The sequence below is a fragment of the Candoia aspera genome, chromosome 5, assembly GCF_035149785.1.
Source record: "Candoia aspera isolate rCanAsp1 chromosome 5, rCanAsp1.hap2, whole genome shotgun sequence".
NCBI classification, from domain to species: Eukaryota; Metazoa; Chordata; class Lepidosauria; order Squamata; family Boidae; genus Candoia; species Candoia aspera.
In genome coordinates, this window is record NC_086157.1 from 29,237,513 (window position 1) to 29,259,727 (window position 22,215).

The 22,215-nt window shown below is 39.7% G+C and overlaps 1 pseudogene; it reads left to right on the forward strand.

The window, feature by feature from the left end:
- The first annotated feature begins 20,500 nt into the window (after positions 1-20,500).
- On the forward strand, positions 20,501-21,516 carry LOC134498657 (ADP/ATP translocase 3-like; annotated as a pseudogene).
- The last annotated feature ends 699 nt before the right edge of the window (positions 21,517-22,215 follow it).

Genomic DNA, 22,215 nt, shown 5'->3' on the forward strand with positions numbered 1-22,215 from the left:
GGTACATTCATGATTGACTTTTCAATAATGCAAAAACAATATGATGCAAATGCATCAATCAATTTAATGGGATATTGGAAATCAGCATCAGCAGGGTAACTAATTTTATCAATTCATTTAAGTAAGATTTTTGCCTGGAGTTATTAACCATGCCTATATGCAAAAGTGGAAACATCATGTAAAGAGAACGATAGCTTTATTAGATTAGTTTGAGCTTCAAACATTTGCAAGCTTTGAAAATGTATTTATAAAAACATCCTTATTAAGCACAGTTTATCAGAGCAAGAATGATAAGCAAGAATGTTTAGGTATTTCCAGACTAGCAGGTCCTAAAGCTACTAGTTAATTATGCAGCTGTTCAACTTTTCCTTGTTTAACAGATTCTTGTAGAAAGGGGAAAAAATGGAAGTGGAAAAAAACTGTACAAATAGAAGACAGCGTCATCTGTGAAAGTCCATGAAGATAGTAAGCTAAAAGTCTTTTCTGGAAGCACCACATCAGCTCCTTTCTGAACTGAAACTCATAAAGACAGCCCCTACTTCATTCCTCGTACCATGGACGATAAACTTGTAGGCTACATCCAGACCTTCAAGACTATTTTGCAACCTCCTGAGTGGGCAGGGCCAAAGTTTCCAGCCCAACTTTTGGGCACCTTTGAGCGGAGCAAGGAACCCTTTTATATGAACAAGTGGGGTTATTTTTCCAGTTTGGGAAAATGTGGACAAAATGGTGGCTTTTGTCCCTTAAAGCATCCCAACCTCCCCTCTGAAGACCTTTAGCTCTGCCCATTCTGGGATCTCATGACTTCCCATGGCTCTTGGAAATTTTCCACCCCCACAAAGGCCAATTCCTTTCTTCAAGGAAGTGTCTATTTTATGTACAGAAGAGGAAAAATGGAAAGGGCTCCATCCCCTGTCCTGTGGAGGAACTCTAAGAGTTACATTGGGGTGTTGTGTGGGTTTCATTCCCAGCCTTATCTGAAACACGCCATACAAGGAGTTCAGCTGTTGCAGGCAGCAGAGCTCCTGGGCATCACCCCATTATCCCTTTCAACACCACATTATTAATTTGAACACCTCTAGTATTTTCAAAGTTTGCCCAAAACATGCCAAAAGCACAGGGGCATGATATTCTCCTCTATCCCAGAACTAGGTATGACTGAGGCAGGTCTATATTTCAAATAACACAATTTAGACTTCATGCTGGTTTAATAAAGCTAATAAAAGTAACTTGTACAAGCATGCCGTTTGGCTGGAATCCTAAAGATTCTTACGAGGAAACACAGCTAATTGAAGCAGTGTGATAACACTGGGAACTTTTGAAATCAGCTAGACCTATTGTAGCGGCAATGCAATTAAAAAAAAAACAGAATTAATGTGGTGCCTTTTCTCCTAAGAAATTCTTTCCCTATGATTCCATTATGAAGCTACAGGGGCCATTCATATTGCCAAAGTACCAGGTTATTGAACTGAGGAATGGTGAATGCATCCTGTTATCACAACTATAAGTAAAACAGCACATTAAAAATAATAACAAAAGAAGACAGACTGGTTTTCCTGTCTGAAAAGCATCTATTTTTAGCATAATGGCAAAAATGTCTGTGTTTGCAGAAGAAACCAAAATGATTGATTGAGGGAGTGGCTGGAGATTCCTAAATGCTTCCCCAGTGACAGTGAAAAGAAGAATGGCTATCTTCTGGTAAATCTTTAAAAAGACTTTGGGTTAATTATCTTTTTTTTAAAAATTAAAAAATATTTAATTTTCTTGGCATTTTATATCTGTCTATCAGAACAGCTGGATACATTGAAGAACCTCTGCACTGCAGCACATCATTTGTCCTATTTGTCTTAATATACAAGCTTCCCCAGCGAAGCAAATATAATCTAAACAACTTCAAAATCAATTAAGAAATAGCCCAGCTTAATATTTCTGCATTCTGACCATTCCGATGTGTATAACTTAAAATTTCCAGAGTCAGTTTCACAGCTACCAGAGGGGGAGAAATATACAAAACCAGTAAGGGAAGCTCTAAAATAACTTAAGGTAAGATACAGTCACTCTGGAGTTGAGTTCAGCTTCTGGTGACCAGGTGGAAATATCCATGCCGTTCTCTTGGTAGCAAAACAGATGTGGTCTGTCATTGCTTTGTCTGATTTGTTTGTTTACTTCCAAGTTTAATCGACAGCTTTGGATTTCTTTTTTCACTGTAAAAGTATCATTCTAAATTCACTTATTTGGAATAGGTGTACTAAAATTACAATGAGCTTTTCATGCAGATACCTTATTAAAGCCCCAGTGGATGTGCCATGGATTTAAGCCATAGGGCCTTTCCCTACTTTCATCTCACTATGGCCTCAATCTCTCTTGGCCACATCACTTTTCTTCCATCCCCACCCCTGAGATGTTGCCTTTATCTCATCCTGATGAAGCAGACCATCTGAAGCAGTCCTTAGCTGTCCTGTTGATAAAGGAGCATTTCCTGCCTGATTCCAACAACATCCCAGGGCAGCCTCAAGATGTATAAAATCTATTAAGTTTTATTTCTTACTGCTTTGGAGGGAAGTCAGGAGACTACAGTGACTAAGAATGGAGCATATCAAGGCATAATAGTAACTGGCAATGGGGGCAGCCAATTTTATGCTGATATATGGGTTTTCTGGTCACTCAGAAATGTGTGGAGAGCACTTAACTTAGCAGTAGTGAAAGAATGGCCACTCTTAACCTCCTTTATAGTTAAAACTAGGATCAAAGTCAGTGTCTTCAGTCTGTGGTTTTTGTGCAAAATGTATGCTAGATTAAAGTAGATTGGGAGTTGCTATATATCTAAGGAATTCTTCAAGTAATATCCTGCCTAAGAGGGAGTGATTTGATTGAAAACTGGCCTGCAAATTTTAATTACCCCGGTGCTTGGAGAACTTTATTTTATTATCTTTTTTAAAAGATTATATCAAAGTGTGCTTATTTAGCTTCCCATTTGCTTGATGCTTCCTTACACAGCGGAACACAATATAACCCCAAAGTTTATATTTCTGCAGGTTGGCAGTGACCCAGAAAAGAGAATAAGGTCATATTCACATACCACATTTAAACTGCTTGAAATTGGTTCCTAACTCCTTGTCTGGGACGTATAGTTGATCTTTCTCTTACAGTTGTTCTCCGATGTTCTTAGGCTGCAGTCCTAGAACCCTATAAAGGTACTTAGGGATTTAATCTTTCAATTCTTCCTCTCTGAGATATGCAAAACTGGAGAGGCAGATCCAGCCTTTGAGTACTGGATATTCTTTCCTAGTCACTATAGAAATCTTGAAATAGCAGAACTCCAACATTTGTGAAAGGATGGGTGGGAGAATGAAGAGCAATGGACCCCATTGGAGCAGGTTGGGCAGTGTATGGAACAGGAGAATCCACACTTCTGATCCCCCAGTATGCCTTCAGGTCAGCTGCTAATCTATTCCACTGGTGAAGTCAGTTCCAGCGAGAGAACATGTATAAAATAAAAACAAAATGGTACTGATGTGGTGAGAAAATAGCCAAATTGCCGCTCTTCCCTTTCTTTCAACCCAGTGCATTTCCCTTATAGAGCTTCCACCTTTTATGAGGCTCCAGGGCCAAAAATTTCCACAACAGGAGCTAGAACTGTTCTGCTAGTATCTCTCGGTCACAACTGAACTCCATCAATCAGTCTCTATCGCATCCAGCCAGCATCGCCAATGCTACCCAAGATGGCATGACTGGAATTGTAGGCCAACAAATTTGAAAGGTGACATGATGATGAAAACTACTATGCATGTTCTTGCCTCCTTGAAATACCTGGGAGTATAGACAGTGAAGAGTGCCTTATGAAAGGGAGCTGATAAGGTAGCATCAAAGGGAAAGAGACTTGATTTTTTAGATAAGATCCTCTTCTACTTCCACAATAAGCTTTTTGGAGAGAGGAATACACACATGTGGCCTCCAGGTCCCACAAAATGATGCATGGGGAATCATTTTTGGCCAGTAATAGTGACTTCAGCTGATTAGGGGATAGGAAGCCCATAAGCAAGGTGCATTAACAGCATATAATACACTCAGTCTGTTCCCATTTTATATAGGTTCCTTGGAAAATGAATATATAGCTTCCCATTTTGTACATATTCTCTCTTAATATATTACTCATTCCTTTTATGACACTCATTTCTTCCCTGATAAATACTCTCACTCCTTTTTCCTCACCCTTCCCTCCCACATTTCTGACCTGCAGGATAAATCCCCAAAATGACTGATGCCATGAAGCAGGCTTTTTTTTTTCTTTAAGTGGTACATGTCTAAGCTAGCAGAAGGCTCCAGGAGGAAAAGACTGAAACCATATCTGAAAATTGGAATCTGTAGAGCGAATAGCAGTTGCCTGATCCAGCTTAAACCTCCATCTCTCTGTGGCATCAGGTGAGAAACCAGGTATATGTCATTTGCTGTATTCTGAGAAGCAAGTGATTTAAAATAAATATACAGGAATTGCAAACTGGTGTGAAAGTGGGATATATGTATATTTCTTGCTTGATTTAGGTTCCCAAAGTAAATATTAAACTTAGGGATGGAAATAATAAGTTATATTTACAAAACTGATCATAGTGGGGCAAAGAGTTGTAAAGTGGGAGAAAAATGCTTAAACTTTTCTCTCTCATCTCAAAGCCTTACTCACAGTTCCCTTTTACATGGTAAACTTCATTTCCAATCACAGCTTAAAGAAACAAGGACAGGTTAAAACAAGTAGAAGTGATAGGTTTGTGGGGTGGGGGGAATCTCCAAGCACCAGAAGTTAACTATCTCCTTCCCTTTTCATCCCGTCTATTTTTCCAGCCAAATGCCTCCAAATACATCTTAGTGATGGAGGGCCAACTTTCACAGGAGGACTCTGCCCCAGTTCAAAAGAAGTTCCAGTCCAACTCGGTGTTGGCTGAGTTCAACACCTGAGCTGATTTACTCCTAACTCAACTGCAGTGTAATCCAAATCATAAAAAGCAGCATTTTTTTTTGCTTTGGAGCAGTGAAGCTCTGCAGAGCTTGGGGTAGTCCCATTTCCTTCTGGAGGAAGTTCTTGACCTCCTTCTAGTTCCTGAGCTTCAAACAGCCTTTAAAGGGAATGAACGCTGGACTTAGCTTGACAAGAGTTCTGTCTTGTTTTCCTCTTCTCTTCTGCAGGGAACAAGTCCTCATGCAAAGCTTGGGTTTTATATTTATTTTGTTTCCTTTTAGGGTAGAGAGGACTGCAGAGAATTTGCTCATTAAAATGGAATGGAAATGCATGGTCATTTTGAACACCTTCCCTTTCCTACTTCAGTTGCAATTTCAGCCTACAGCTTAGAAGGGTTGGAAAAATGTACCATGCCACCTTCACAACTGTTAGTAGATTTTTAATGCAGGAGGAATATTGACTTGATAGCTAGGTATTTTTACCCATTTCAGATTTTTTTTAACCTGGGATGGGGGGCAAACAAGGAGGCACTACTGAGTTATATTATTTTTGTATGGACTGTGGGGGGAGGGGGTGTTGTTGCCTTGGTGGGGGCTGTAGCTTAGTACCAAGGCATGCTGGCTAGGAATTCTGGGAGTTCAAGTCCACACATCTTAAAATTGCTGGGGTTGAGAAACACTGGCTTAGGCAAGGCACTGATTGAAGATTTGGATATGATACCAAACACTGTAAATTCTTTTATGTAAAATTTCTCTATTTTCCCCTAATTTTGTCATGAAGTTTCATTACAATAAGAAATGCTTTTTCAAATATTGGCATTCATTTGTTAGCATTTTTTTTAGTTAGTATGGCTCTTCTACACAGAATTTAATAGGTGCCAACATTATATAGCATAAGGGATTATCTCATTCAGTTCCCACCCTTCCTTTAAAGTCTTCAGAGTAAAGTGGCTCAGTTCATTCCATATGATTCCCAGCAACCTTGTGGAGCAACTTAAGCTGAAAGATGCCACTAGCCAAGGCCACACACAGAGCTTCATCACTGCATCAGTGTTGGCTTGATGCTGGAGATAAGTGAATAGGATCATTCAAACTAAAAAGATCTTCCATGTTAAAAAGTAAAACAAACAAATAAACAATATAAATAGCAGCCATGGGTGGTGCTGAGTGAATGTATGGGATCAAAAACATAGTATTCAGAGAGAGGGTTAGCATTTTCAGCACCTCATCATTAAAAATCCTTCCTCTTCCAAGGCTGCTATGTATCCTGCAGAATAAGAAGATACATATACTGAAGAAGGAACCTATATGCTTCCTCCACTAGGCAAAATAAAGGAATTTCAGGACCAAAGAACTAACCCTCCATAGTGCCATTAATTTAGTTCAAATCAGAACCCCCTTCCCCACTGCTGGTATTGATTTCATATGCATTGTTTTGCCCAGTTACACCTTCAGGAAGGATGTGATTCAAGTCTCCACAATTTTATTCCAAAATGCATTGCCAGCCTTCCCCAGCCTGGTCTCTTCAGAAGAGGGAGATGAACATCGCAAGAGAGTTGCATTCCAGCCCCTTATAGAACACAGATTGAGGAAGGCTGTTCTATGTTCTTTGTTTCATTTGCTCTGCTTTAGAAAAATAACAATGTGGGGATAAAGGTACTCCAGAAATGACAAAATGTTGGATAGTCTAGAACAGGGTTTCTCAACCTCAGCAACTTTGAGATGTGCGGACTTCAACTCCCAGAATTGCCCAACCGGCTTGCCCAGGGTTCAGTTTGCTAATATTTCAAATCTAACTATCCTACATATTATTGAAAGGAATTGGGATGATTCAAATGTTAAATGGCTAGTCAGGGAAGGGAGGGATCACTTTCCCCTGAAGTAATCGTCTCGGCCACCCTATTGTTCCATCATCACTTTTCTGAATTTTCTTGCAGAAAAAAAATGGTAAATTCACCTTATTTGCTATATATAGCAGGCAAATGCCATAGGTATTTCTGGATAGTACTTATGATGAGACACATTCATTCCAATAACCTCCTCCACAATTCTTGTGTTTTGTTTATACTAAATTCAGGTTTCACTTTTCTGGAAAAACAAGATTTTGCCACAGTTAAATGTAACTAGTAGATCCTTTGCACTGGGCATGAGGCACTCTGTCAAAAGTTTTCCAGCATTTCACATGATTAGTAACCATGTTATTAATGTACCAAATTAAATATATTTACAGTCTTTTCAATAAAAAAGGAACTTTGTGTAAGTCATTATAAGTTCATTGAATGGGGAAAGCCAGTCTTGTTTTATTAGTTTATTTACAGTAATAGGCCCAAACAAGAGTTAAAATACAAAACATCCAGCAAAAAAGTTCCACTCAAAGCAGAAACAAAATAGACCTAGATTACACTGAGATATAATGGCTTCTAACATTGCTATTGCTAAGCCATAACATCTGGCTATTACTATGCCATAACATCTGGCCACTTTTCTGGAGACTTTGCAATACTAAAAGCACACAGTTGCCTTTTGGGACCAGTCTGAATAATTTGTGATTAGAGGGAAGTTTAGCTCAGGCCTCCAAGATGATAGACAGGGCCCTTCAGAAATGCATGTGTGACTCTCTCAATGTTGATGTCTAATCATATGCATAAGCTCTCTTGGTAGGGAAAATTATTAAACACCATAAAGTGAAGGGCATCAAAGTGTAATCAGGGTGCAAGATGTGCTAAAAATGCCTGAGGGTAGCAGAAAGTAGATTTGTGAACTCATTATAGCAAAAGTGTGAGGTGTTCATTCTATCTCTTGCATATCAAGATTCCCATTCTTCGTTTGACAGTAGTCCTGTTGGAGGAGGGCCACTTCCATATCCTTCTTGCAAAAAAAAAAAGTCAATTGTGCTAACCACATTTTTCATGTGAATTGTACAGATACATTGATCAGGAAGTTATGACCAGCTGAAGGATTATCTCGAATGCATGCTTCGTATTCATACTTGGGTCTGCCATCACACAATACATGAACTAATTTCAGCAGTAGCTTTGGCTCAGGTTTCTGGATACATTTAAAAAATAGAATTGCAGGAAATGTTTTTTCTTTATTTTTTTTCTTTTTTTGTCTAGCTGTCAACTGGGCAGCAGAACCCTTGTTGCCTGAGTTTCTCTTCTCTTGGGCTGATGAGTCATGAGTAGAATAAATAGCATTTGTGATCAATAGGGTGCAATCTATGCGCATACTCACCCATTGTTTCCTTAGATTGTACTCCTGACTTCGAAGGCCTTTCTCTTGCCAATCATGCTCAACATTCACTTTTGTCGTGGCAATTCTGGCTCGAATGGAAAAGGATATGCACTCATTGTGCACTACATCATTATTTTTATTATTATTTTGCAGAGACATAGTGCAACAATGCCACTAATTTATCTGATAAAATGTATGCTAGTAAGGGTCACATATGGTCCAGATGTTTCCCTACTGATATTTTCTGGCAGGGCTGGGTATAGTTTGCTCATGCTACATGACATGAACGGGCATTCCTAAATTGTTCCCTGACTTGTATCTAACCAATTCAATTCTTCTCGCCTCAGTATGGCAGATATGACCAAAAAGAAAAAATTGAAAAACAATGCCTGGGCCAGTAACAAGTTTTAATAATATAGTTGTCAAATCCACCGCCCAAAGCAGATGGCCTAATAGGATGGCTGATCCTATCACAGGGTCTGTCTTCTCTAATTGGGTGCCTTCCAGATCTGTTGGTCTACATCTTCAGAAACAAGGGCAGCAGGGTGGGGAAGGCAGCTATGAGTACTGCATCTTTGTGCTAGAAACTGTCTGATCCAGAAATTCCAGTTTGTACCTCATCCCTGGAATAACCTGAAGAGATCATATTACCCCTGTGCTGACAGAACTACTCTGGTTGACAATTTGAGTCCAGGAGAAAGACAAAGTGCTGGTTATGACCTCCATGGCTTGGGTCCAGATTCCTTGAGAGAACTCTGCTTTCTATATAATTCCCACCATCTCCAACACTGAGGTATTCTGAGGAGGGACACTTGCAGAATTACCTCATAACAACTCGAGTTTCATCTTTCCCCATAGCACCCCAGTTCTTTGACATGCACTTCCTGGTGACCTGAAAGGCCTAACTCATTTCTTGGCTTCCTAAAAATGGCCTAAAGTATACCTTCTTTTTAAATTATTATTTTATGCTTTTCAGGCAGCGTTGACCCTAGCATCTGCCTGGACTAATCCTTGCAGTTTTATTGGCAAGGTTTTTCAGAAGTGGTTTGCCACTGCCTACTTCCCGGGGCTGAGAGAGAGTGATTGGCCCAAGGTCACTCAGCTGCTTTGTGCCCAAGGCAGAACTAGAACTCCAGGTCTCCTGGTTTCTAGCCTGCTGCCTTAACCACTACACCAGACTGGCTCTCACACTTTTAAAACAGAGTTCTAATGGTTGGTTTTAATTGTTGATTTTAATTTGTTTTGATGGCAGGTTTTCACTGTTTTCAATATACCTGGGTTTAACATTGATTTTATGTTAATTTTAATTTTATGTTGTATTGTAAAATCACTGGGAGACCTAGAGAGCTGGCAGTATTATAAACTAATTAAGAAACAAATAAATAAGTACCTGAAGCTTATGTAACTGCTCAAGCTCCACATTCTTCAAATCCTCCTTGGATCCAACTGGTGAATTAATTCTCTTCTTGTTCCCTGAGAAATGGTTCTCATGTTTTGATCTTTTAAATCATTTGTAAACTACCCAGAGTCACTGGGGGTCAGGCAACATATACTGTAAATTTAAGATGATGATGATGATGATCCACACTGATACAAGATGCCTCTACTTTGGAGATGAGAAGAGGTTTGATGTTGCAAATCAGATCTGTTTCAGTCCTGATTATCTTTCTGCTCTTCTTTGCCCCATCCTCAAACACACACACACACACACACACACACACACACACAAAAGGATGTCTTAGTATTGCTTTTATTCCCCCCCCTCAACTTCTCTAGTCCCTTTTTCCCCCACAATCCATGCATATTACAGCTTAGGAAGTGACAAGTTAAAGTGCTTGTTGCAAAGAAGATTTTCCAGTCACTACACTCTTAAACAGAAATACATACAGATTTTTTTTCTCTTCCCAGGAAATGCAGTAGCATTATTCAGTACAATTGTTGTTGTTTTTTAATTAGAAAAACTCCAGGATAATAGATGCTCTCTTCTGAATTTTATGTTGTGAATGCAGTCTGACTAACTTAAATCTGAGAAATGGGTATTTTTAAACAATATTTTTAGAAATCCACACACAAATAATGCATGCAAATACTTTGGATAGCCTTATTAAAACAGTTGTATTTGTGTTTTGGAGAGGACAGGCTTGGGTAAACTTAAACATAATCTTAAAAAATGTTGTAATGGTATGTGGGAATGACCTTGGGAGACAGGTGGGAGAGCCACAGCTAGGTCAATTGGCATGTAAAAGATGTTTCAGAAGGGACCCTCCCTAGTTTTCCAGAGAGTAAAAGGAAAGGAGCAGAGAAATACTTCCAGTCTTGCAAGATTCTGTTAATGTAACTTAACAATAAGAGCTAGTACTCCTGGTTGTGCTTCTTGTCTGGACTACCTCGCAGGGCTAAAAGGTATGCCTTGGCAGCTACATCTCAGATCAATGTTCCCCCATCACTCACCTCCCACAGTTTTTTATTTCACTGCTAGCTTATTCCCCCCAAATTCTCTCCCAGTCTTCTCCCATGCTTCCAAAACATGTTCCAGTTTTGGAACAACACTAGTTTCTATTTCATTCATGTTCATTTCTGCCTTTTCATTAATAACTGCTATCAAAGCTTTCATTAGCATTGTATTGCATACATATCAATTCTGGTCCTAGCCATTCTCTGTATATTTCTTTCTAATCTGTAGGAGAATATCCCATACACATTCTTCATAAATTTCTCTGCACAAATCCTAATGTATGTACAGTATATACTGCAGTTTTCCAGAACTAATGCGCACACACATTATGTTAAATTAATCTTACAATTTCAGTATTTCTGTCAGGAGGGAAGAGAGCACCATAATCATATGACCTTCAATAAAATTTAAGTCCATCCTGACCCTCAACCATGGAAGCTTGCTGGGTGACTTTGAGCCAGTTTCTCTCACAATCTCCACAGAATTGTTGTTGTGAGAAAAATAGGAAGGGATGCTGTATAAACCACACTGAGCTCCTGAATGAAAGATGGGATGGATACAGGAAGGGGAAGGGGAAGAGGAAGGGGAAGGGAGAAATCAAGAGGGAGCTGTTACCACTTTTCCTAAAAAGCCACTGAGAAATCTGCCATAATAAGGGTGACATCACCTTAATGCTTAACTGAATAACATGTTATTGTTTTGTTGGATTCCAACATATAAAATTTGGTAAACAGAATTATTGAAAATCTGTGTCATGAGTAAGGATGGCGAGCAGGGGGCTCCCATCCAGACTGTCAAGCGCATGCGTAGCACTGAGGAACTGTTTAGCCATTCAAAGAGACACAGATCGGGACCGCCTTAACCCTTGGGGGTTATATGTCTAGGTTTTTCCCACGCTTCTTCAGTTTGTTAGGATTCCTGTTAAGTACTAGTAATAAATATTAGAGACCAGTTCATTGTCTCAGTGTGTTTCCTGGTAGTTAGGACAATCTGTGCCTATTAAGAAAAGATCTGTATTCAGTTGGCTCAGATTAAAATTATGTATGAAGATTATGCATTCTACTACCAAGCATTTCAGAAGCTAAACCATAATATTCCAGAGTGTCTGCATCAGCTTTTTATTTTATCGTTTTTTTTATCCAACTTTCTCGGAGCTTTTTGCTATCATCAATGGACTAATACTACAGTCCAAAAAACAAGCAAGATTTCAAAAGACTATTCAATATCATAACATATATAGTAATATACAGTAATACATTGACAAATGGGTTATACAGTGGAAATGGATTTTTGAAGGGGCTTCTTCAACTAGTTGTTAACATGTTAAGATCTCAATACATGTAGAGGACACCAAGTAAGGGAAAGTTGTTTTAAGGCATCTAAGAAAGGGACTAATTAAGACATTTAGTTAGAGATGCCAGTTGCTTTGTTTTAAATGTTAACCATCGGATGGGGCAATGGAGCAAAACTTTCATTAATCCAAGTTGGCCACTAGGACAACCATGTATCCAACAGAGGATAGAGCTATACTTATAGAGCTGTCCACTCCAAATAAAAATTAAAAATATAAAACTTTCTGAAAGATGAGATAGGAACTTAAAATTGCCCACAAACTCATCATAGTCTTCCCCAATAATGTATGGTATTGCTATTGAAACTATAGTCATCATCAGCTCTACAACATTCCTCCTTTATCCTTTTTCAGTAATGCAGTTGTGCTTCTGAAGTAATGTGTAGCTGGGTCACAGTACTTGCTATGGAGGCATAATTGCATCATTCTCATTCTGCCTTGCTCCTCTTGACTCAATGGAAACTGTAGAAGGCCATAGTCATGCATGACAAAGGCTGATTTTCATATACTGGTTCAAAATGGTCAGACAAACTCTTGGCTGAATTTCTATAACAAAGAGAAAAGCAACCATTTTAAAATTTACTCTTCGATTCCAACACCTTTGACATTTTTATACAATAGCAGTGGTTTCTTTTTAGTTACCACCTTTTGGGTTTTATTAGTTTACCTCTGATTACATGCCTCTCACCAAATAAGAGTACATTGATTTTGCTATCTGACAGGAAGTCCTGTTATATCACTAGTTTACAGATTATGTTTAGATCAAAGTCACCTTAACACTAAAACCCTGAAAATCAGACAATAAACCTAGCAAAATGGCTATCAGCTACTAAAGTACAATAGTAATTTTTGAGAAAATGCATTGTTGTCAGTTACATTCAGAAGTGTAAGTCCAAATTATTCACTCAAGCAGGCAATTTTAAATGCCTAGTTCTGTTTTGCCCATTGAACTACACCTATTCTTCTAGTGATTTCCCTGTAAAATTAGAGTTGTACTCCTGTTCTCAATTTTAAAGCACAACCAACCAGGTAGCATCAGTAAATCGTATCTATTGCTTTTCATACCAAATTTAACCTTATGATAAAGTATTAAATATAGATTAGCACCTTGTCTTTGTGGAGGCTGATGTTTCATGGAATATATCCTATTGTAAGTATAAATCAATATGCATCTTATGTTTCAAACAAGTAAATTAAGATTGAATTTCCACTGTGAATCCCACCCATTCTCTGTGGCCTGAGGTTTATTTAGGGCTCTTCTAAAGTCCTAAACTAGCTTATCCCCTCAGTGTATCTTTTTTTGCACTAAGCCTGTTCTAGTGTCACAGTGTGACTCTCCATCCCACACCATAATAGATGGACATAACCTTATTGTAGAGAAGATAACCTTGCTGTGGGGATGGTCATATTAACAGTTACCTTTTTAAAAAGTCAGCAGAAATTGTACTGTAACTCTGCAGGGACACTGCTGAGAGCATTTACAGAGCATTTATAGAAATGAAAAAGCAAAAGGTCTGCTGAGCGATAAGACATAGCTATTGGAAAAAGCCCTCCATGCCTGTTTAAATATTTAAAGTGTTCTATAAGCATTTCCATACCGTTCCACTTCCAAACAAACACTGTTAATAATCATTACTATAATAGAGACTACACCTTCCTAGGTGGAAGAGGTGTTTTTTTTTTTTTTTTACCACAGGTATAAAATAGTGTATGCAATATATTTATTGATCAGCTTACTTATTTGTTTACTATTGCAAACAAGAATGGAAGGAGCAGTGTGATACACACATCTAGAACAGTTTGACCATGACCAATAGGCATACTGGCTTGAATGATGGAAATTACAGCCCAACACATCTATCTGGAAAAGGCTGTTCTGCATCTTACCTGGGGATGCCAGAGATGGAACCAGAGGTCTTTCACGAACAATAGTTCCATCATAGAGCAGACAGTTTACCTTCCCCAACTGAGTCATTATACTGTATGGGAAGACAGACACGTTTTTTTCAATGGATAACACTGCAGGTGGGAAAATGTGATGCAAAGTACTATCTGGAAGAAATGCATGTGATTCCCATGCAACAACAAATGAGAAACTGTTATGTTACTTTTCATTTAGAAAGTTGTTGGAGTGATTTATACTTCCAGTGATGGTTCTTGTATTACAGCCTTAGGATAGGGGCCAGCAAAACACTACGCCGGGTGCCAAAGTATGCCTAGCACTCCTAGCTATGTCCACAGTCTTTTAAAAATATTTTTTGAAATTATGAAACTCACAGGAGATGTTGGTGTCCTTATGTAAGATTGTGTGAGATTTCAGACAAGAACATTAAAATCTTATCTTACTCCATGCCGGAATGCACAAGATGTTGTTAGTGAGATCTCCAAATTTTGCGAGATTTGGGGATCTTGCAAGATGCAGCCATTGTTTTTTAAAAGCGGTGGTGGTGGACCTGGCGCTTGTAAAGGTTGTTCTGTATTGGGACTGCAACTTTGGACACCATTAGCCTGCTGGGCTGTTTCTAGCTGAGATATATTTTTCAAGGGTACTTACTGAAGGGTGGAAGTAGTTTACATTAGCCTTAAATTGGATAATAGATTAAATGGATAAATGCTATTACATAGGTAAAAGATGACATAGATGAATGTTTGTGTCACAGATGAACCACCAATGCTAGGGGGGAAAAGACTTTAATGAGAAGAGCTTGAAGAGAAGCACTTGCAGCAACTCCCTGGAGACATGGAAACATCACATCTTGATAACAAATTTCAAGGGATAAAAATCCAATCATTTTATGTCAAGAGAGTTGCAATGGGGATTGAAGAGACAAGAAATAAAAATCTTTACTGCCCAATGTTTCCATATTCTGGGTTGTTTCTATGGCCACAGGGTTTTTAAATAAAGGTCAAATCAGATCAAATAAAGCAGAGAAGAACTGAGAGTTCAATTAGATCATAGTCAAAATGTAATTACTTCCTGTCCAGTAGAGACTGCATTTCATTGCCTGGACCTGTGTATTATCTTCTAAGAAATAAAGATTAGACAGACCCGTACCTGAGACTGCATTGGGCAAAGTAAGATACAGTTTAATTTGGCTTCATAGCAGATGATGCACAATTTAGTCTAGAATTTGGATAAGCATAAAAGGTTGACATCAGGTGGAAGGATACTCAGCCATGATGCCAAATGTATGTTTACATTCCAAGATTATCAGAGCCTGAAGAGTAAAGGGGAGTGCAGTGCTGAAGTCATATATTATTACAATGTGCTATAATTTTGCAGGCTGCAGTAATCCATCTGAAATTAGATTCCAACCACTACATGCATTTATTTAATTTCTGTCCTTTGATATTGTAATAAAAATGCTTACAGCATCCCACTGATAGCAGTTTAGTATGCCAAAAAGTTTCGCCTACTTAGGCAATTTCTTTCATTTCCTATTCCTGGAGAATTTACAGCTTTGGTCTTTCACTTTCCTGTGCTCACAGTTGTTGACAGTTGCTAGATTTTACAAGATGATCACCCCATTGTTATGTTCTCTCCTTTGTGGTTGGCCTTTCTAAAAATAAATTGCCACTCTTCCCATGGCTCAGGAAGCATTGTAATACATTTTTTATATTCATTGTTGGAATTGAGGGTGGTTGACCCAGGATGAAATTTTAAGCTTTATTCCCCAGAAATAAGTTATTTCAGATTAATAGGACTTACTTTCACAAAAGCATGCTTAGGACCTGAGCAAAAATCAGTTCTGTTTCAGCTGAAAGGTTTTCTTATATTAATATCATTTCAGTCAAAGAAAACTGCATACAAATTGCAAATAAACTTTCACAGTAATTCAGCCTGCAGTTCCAAAGACACTTACTTGGGAGTAAGTCAAGTCATTTTCAGATTGAACTCAACTCCTGGAGACTTCATGGTCCATTGTGGGTCTTTGGCATAATGACAATATAGATGTAATTTATCATTACCTTCTTTCAGGATTTTTTTTTCAAATTTTAGCCTACAGCCTGATTATTTCTTGGTGGTCCTCTATCCAAGTACTCACCAAATCTGATGAAGTTTGCTTTTTGTAATCAGCCAAGGTCAGCTAGGCGAGAGAGACAGTTGAACTTGGACCACCCCAAGCAGGGGGCCAGGGCTAGATCTGTTCCCCCCCACACACACACAAATGAAACATGTCTCCCCACACACACACACACACACACACACACACACATGAACCACCAAAGAAACAGGCTTCCAACTCCCTCAGCTAGTCTAGAACAATACCATGATTGATGGTATTAAAAGGCACTGAGAGATCAAGGAGGACCAGGATGGATACACTACACCCATCCTGAGCCCACCAGAAATTATCCACAACAGCAATCAGTGCATTTCAGTATATCCTGGCCTGAAACCTGACTGCCATAGGTCCAGATTCCTGAAGAGCCCTTTGGGTCTGCAAGCCTGCCACCTTCTCAACAACCTTCTCCAAGAAGAGAGGGTTAGTGCCTGGACAAAATTGCCCTGTACTGCTGGCTCCAGGAATGACTTCTTGAGGAGGGGAGAACCACCAACTCCTTCAAGACTGGCAGAACCACGGCCTCCTGCAAAAAGACATTCACCACCATTTGAACTAAGCTACATGACACTACCTGGGAGCCTTGACTAACCAGGATCTAACACACAGGTAGCAGAACTCATAGTCCCATGGACTCCTTGGGAGTCACTTGATGGAGCTCAACTCAGATAACTGGACAAGACTGAACTCAGGACCAAACTGGACTTGACTGGATTCTACTGGACCAGCATAGCCAGATGCCAGCTCTGGGTGAATCTGAGTGACTTTATCTGATAGATGCTCATCAAAGTCTCATAACTCAAGGGCAATCAAGTGAGCACACCAAGAGCTCTGAGAGCTTCACCTACTGGGTAGACTCCTTTCTGGAAGTTTGGGGTGCTTAGCCATCTTGTCCTTCTCTAGGAGGGGATATGCATTGCACATGTGGCTTCTTCCAACAAGTGTAGCTCCCAGATACCTCTCTGTATCGTGAGTAGAAGCTCTGTCCTTCTAGGCCAAGATGCCCTAAGGAATGCTGGGCTAATACAAACTTGTGACAGTTGCAACCAAAGCTCCAAAATCCTGTTTGCTGATGGGGGAAGACAGCCCATGTATGGTCAGATGGCAAGGTGAGGAGAGAGTGGTGAGGGGCCATGTTTTTGGTGCAGCCATGGGCAAATGGCAAATCCCAGAATTTAGGTGCCTCCTACTCTGCCCAGACAGCTTCTAAGCATGCACCTTGCATGTGACTGAGGTTCTGGACAGGGCTGGGTACAAATGTGGCAGCAAAATCTTTGGTGGAAAAAGTCATCAGGAAGAAGGGTGTGCCCCTGACCAGGTCTGGCCTTAAATGCGTTATCAGCACTTACTTACTTAAATAGTTATATCTATCGATCGATCGATCGATCTATCTATCAGCACTTCAGAAGCAATTTTCAGGAGCTTTTGCAACAGCTCTGATTTCAGGTTCAACTTTCCCAAGGATGAAGCCCTGAGTATGTTTGACTATGACATCCATTATCCCCAGCCAGCACAGCCATATTTTCTCCTAGTATGCCCCCTTTATGATGCCATACTAGGAGCCATATTAAGTTAATGGATGGATCTTCATCCGAACTTATATTGCCTCACCCTCCAGTCCTCCACCCCTTTTGATTTGGTTGTATCCTCCTGATCTGCCAAAGCTGTAAGTGCCTAGAGCTGACATCTGTGCTAAGTGGCTTTATTCTTCTTTCACATTCTCAGCTCCATCAAAGAAGACACTTTACTAGTGCAACCCCCATTTTAAGTAGGCAGTAAATGTGCATTTGTATGAAGGAGTACACTCCTACTTTCTCACCTAGCCCCTCATTTTACTGTGTTTTATTTATTATACTGTACATTCATTAATCTCCCTAATAACCAGAAGTCTTTGTGTGGATTGTAAAGTGTTTTGGAACATTAAAACTGTAAAACAATCCAAATAATAAGAGTGCTGACTTCTGCACGCACAATAGCAAATGATGAAAGCAGAAAGATTAAGAGGGGAAACTCTGGCCAGACAGGCGTAGGCACTCTCTTCAGAAGCCAACCTTTAGTTAGAAATCCAACCAAATCTGTTTTTTTTTCTCCATTATTATGTCTTTAATTCACCCAATAACAAATAAGATTTGCATTCATTGCCAGCTTCAAATCTGCCATACAGAATCACACAGCAGGGGGAAGTTGCTAAGCAGATGTGTCTTTATCCAGTTGAGTCACAGCCTAGACAGGGTCTTAATTTTGGTTTCATAAACAAGGTACTTCTTTCCAGAGGCTTCAACTGGCAGTCAGAGCCACCATCTTGACTTTTTTTTTTGACACACATACACACACACACCAGCAGACTCTTCTGCTTTCTTCATTATTTTAAAAACTATGTTAAGTCTATTTTAGGGCTTGCATTACAAACTTGGCATGTCTCCTACCTCAAAATGCTGGAAGCCATCCCACCCATTTTTGAGAAATTGTGTTTGGAGTAGCTTCAGGGGGATATGAAACAGAGGCCAAGTCTTTTTTGTGAGGGAGGGGGGCAGTAAGGCATATATGTACCATAATGAATGAAACAATCCATTCAACAGGCTTTGAAGAGAAAGCATGAGTAGGGAGCCAATCAAAGGAAGAGATTTCATGGTTAACTGTGGAAATTGAAAAAATGTAGAACTCAGAAAAGTGATACTGGAGTTAGATACGTGGTATACAACTAAACAAAAGCAAATATAATTGGGAATTACCCTTTCCAAACAAAACATGCCAAACACAGAAGCAAAGGCATTTTTAAAGAGGGCTGTCTTCAAGGTGATGTCAAGCAGAGCACAATCCATGACTACTTTCAGAAAAATGCTGCCCACTACACCCTGCTTTAGAGTCTCTGGCAAGGTGTTTTAATCTGTGCCTTCTCCTTAGAAGCCAGTTTTTCCTGAAATAGCAAACTGAGAACTTGGTTATAGATTCTAGTTTAATACTCAGAGAGAAAGGGGGAAAAAAGGAAAAAAAAAAGAAGGGGAAATGGTTCTTTTCTAAGTCCCAATATTAATTCTCAATAGATTACAACTGGGCAAACAGCAAAGTTAAATGGCCAAAAAAAATTCTACTGTGTGTTAATCACAGGACTAATTTGTTAGATTTGCATTTCATTTATTTCTTGAAGAAAGTTTATTGATAAAGCTTTCTCTCCTGCCTTTCTTACAGGACAAATGGTTATCTGTGCCTCTCTCAGAATTAGTGCTACTATACAGGTAGTCCTCATTTAGCAACTAACAATTTGGTTGTTAAGTGAAGCTGTTGCTAAATGAAAGTGCAACTGTGCTTATGATCTTACTTCAGCTTTCCTTTGCTTTACAGACTTGGGAAGGTTGTAAATGAGAGGATTGGTCATAAAGTTACTTTTTCATCACCGTTGTAACTGTGAACGGTCACTAAGTGAGGTGGTCACTAAATGACAACTACCTAGAGTAGCAAGCTTTTTGTATCATCACCCTTTCTTTTTTGCACATCAGTAGCAACAATCATCCTTTGTTAGTTGTTTGAGAATGCAATTTTCTAGGACTTCACCTCATTTTCTGGAGAATCTGCTTGGAGCTGAAGCTGTTCTTTCCCAAGGAAACATTGTTGATTAGCTCATTATTTAATTTTTCCACTCAAGTTGAAATTCCTTTTCCTTGGACTGTACTTCGTTCAGCATAATGACAGTGGTAGGGACCTCCACCCATCTGTGCATCCACACATGTTTCCAAGTGCAGGTGAAATATGTATTTGACATCCTAGTATGCAGCTGAAAATGAAAAGAATCTCTGTATGAACAGTTTGTGGCTAAGATGCTTGAATTTTTCTCCCCCTTCATAGCATTGGATGTTTGAATTTTTCCTCCAGCCCCCCACAGAACACATATGACTTGCTTGTATCTTGCCTCTTTATTATGCAAACTACACACTGTAATTTATAATCCAGGGAGTGCGGTTTGGCAGATTGCATGATCTTAGATAATTGTGGCTTAGTTAACAAATCCTAATTAAGCAAATCATGACTTAGTGTGAGATGTGAATCCAGTCTGAAACTACACCGAGGTGCACATCCACTTTCCTATTCTTCATCCTTGACATCTGCATGGATGCTTTTGCAGTTGTTGCTGAATTGTGCATTTACTGACAAGTCTACAGTGACTACATACAAGCAAGTGGTACCAAGAGATGTCCAATATTAGCTACGTCCAGTTCACATTCCCGTTTTTTACTTCCACTACTCCTTATTTACTCACACTTGCTTGCCCACACCCCTTTCTCTAGCTACTCCTCTGACCCAAAGAAGCCAGAGAAAAAAGGTTGCAAAGAATTACAAGGAGCAGACTGGTTTTCTCAGAGTTTCTCATAACCTGAAGCTTCATTTTCAAACTCTTTGTGCCCCTTTTGGTGTCTTGCGCTGCAGCAGCAATGGCAGAGCGCCCCGTTTCCCAGCCCCTCCCCTCGGTGCCACCCACCAGCTCCGATCCAGCATGGCCACGGCAGAGCAGGCCATCTCCTTTGCCAAGGACTTCCTCGCAGATGGCGTCATGGCAGCCATCAGCAAGATGGCGGTGGCGCCCATCAAGCAGGTCAAGCTCTTGCTTCAGGTGCAGTGTGCAAGCAAGCAGATTGCTGCTGGCAAACAGCACAAAGGAATGATTGATTGTGTAGTCCACATTCCTAAAGAGCAAGGAATATTGTCCTTCTGGCGTGGAAATTTGGCCAATGTTATCAGATACTTCCCAACTCAGGCACTCAACTTTGCCTTCAAGGATAAGTACAAGCAAGTGTTTTTTGGAGGAGTAGACAAACACACACAGTTCTGGAGATATTTTGCTGGTAACCTGGCCTCAAGTAGTGCAGCTGAGCTACCTCCCTCTGCTTTGTCTATCCTTTGGATTTTGCAAGAACCCGTCTGGCAGCTGATGTTGGAAAAGCTGGAGCTGATAGAGAATTCACAGGTCTGGGCGACTGCCTCATCAAAATCTTCAAGTCTGATGGCCCGCATGGCTTATATCAAGGCTTCAATGTCTCCGTCCAGGGCATCATCATCTATAGAGCTGCATATTTTGGAATCTATGATACAGCAAAAAGTATGTTACCAGATCCTAGGAACACTCATAATGTGATAAGCCAGGTGATTGCACAAACAGTGACTGCAGTAGCTGGTGTGGCCTCCTATCCCTCTGACACAGTGCAACATCGAATGATGATGCAGTCTGGGCATAAAGCAGCTGACATTATGTATTCTGGAACAATTGACTGTTGGAGGAAGATTGCAAGAGATGAAGATGGAAAGGCTTTCTTCAAAGGGGCATGGTCGAATGTTCTTCGAGGCACGGGTGGTGCATTTGTGCTTGTGTTGTATGATGAGTTCAAGAAAGTCATTTAAACAAAACTTTATTAGAAATGTAAATTAAATTGACAGATCATGTAGAATAACTTGCCATTATGGACCACAACCTTAAAAAAGATGCCTACTCAGTCTTATTTATCAGGGCCAGATCATGTTTAAGTAGGACCAGAAACTTCCTTCAGTGAACTGATGTACTTCTGAGACAGCATTATTCAGGCATCAAAACAGACAATCCACCTCATTGGATTTGTCTATTTTTGGTGTTTGTTGTAATAGCTACAGTTTGGGGTCCAAGGAAGCTGATCTGCACTTGTCTGAAGATCAGCTATAAGTTTCAAGTCCTGTCCTTAAAGGACCATAAAAATCAGGTTTTGAAAAATATTCATTTAGCCAATCTTGTTTATCCACTTGTACTTAAGCACTATGTACTGTTTTGCACAGCTGAACATCTAGCATTTGCGTTCTCCAATTTGGGGCATTCTGTGAACAATAAACTCTTCTTGCAAAAGTTTTACCACAATAAAATGCTATCCAGATGCAACTCATTGTTATTACACACACACACGTACACATACCATCACATGTATAGAGGGCAACAAAACAGCCATATGAGTCTTACCTCTGTACTGACAGCAATATTCTGTTGTACATATGGAAAGCAGTCGTGGGGTTAGTAGGAATGACTGGGTGTATCACTGCCACTCTTAACACCTTAAAATCCTCCATGTAGCATGCCACATGGAACATTAATCCACCATAATCCTATGCATCCTATGCAACATTACCAGTGTCATAGCCCATTGATT